We start from the raw sequence: 336 nt of genomic DNA, 5'->3' as shown, positions 1-336 counted from the left end.
GGGGGGTCATGGGGGAGTTTAGGGGGGTCCGGCTGCCTTTTCACCCCCTGGACCAGGCCAGGGAGCACCCCACTCCTCCAACAGCAGCAGCACCCTTGCCCAGACACTCAGCACCCTGAGGCCACACGCTGCTGCCAGCATCCCCTTCCCACGATGCCCCGGCCCCCCCCTCCATGGGGACCATCCTCCCCACCAGCACCCACTCTGTGCATGGTGGGGGGCACAGCCGGGGCACCCAGGGGATCAAGCAGCCCTTGCCGCTGCCCCCCCCCCTGCCCCTCCTGCCTGACCTAGTTAGCAAATTCCTCCTGCCAGATCCCGGCAGCAGCCGCCCGG

The 336-nt window shown here is 69.3% G+C and overlaps 1 protein-coding gene across 1 annotated transcript in view; it reads left to right on the top strand.

Moving 5' to 3' along the window:
• The window catches only part of PPP1R1A (protein phosphatase 1, regulatory (inhibitor) subunit 1A), a 7,159-nt gene that overhangs the window by 366 nt on the left and 6,457 nt on the right, over positions 1–336 (top strand). The window lies entirely within an intron of this gene.

The sequence above is a fragment of the Haliaeetus leucocephalus genome, unplaced genomic scaffold, assembly GCF_000737465.1.
Source record: "Haliaeetus leucocephalus isolate CR32 unplaced genomic scaffold, Haliaeetus_leucocephalus-4.0 Scaffold214, whole genome shotgun sequence".
NCBI lineage: Eukaryota > Metazoa > Chordata > Aves > Accipitriformes > Accipitridae > Haliaeetus > Haliaeetus leucocephalus.
This window is presented reverse-complemented; position numbering and strand designations above follow the sequence as displayed.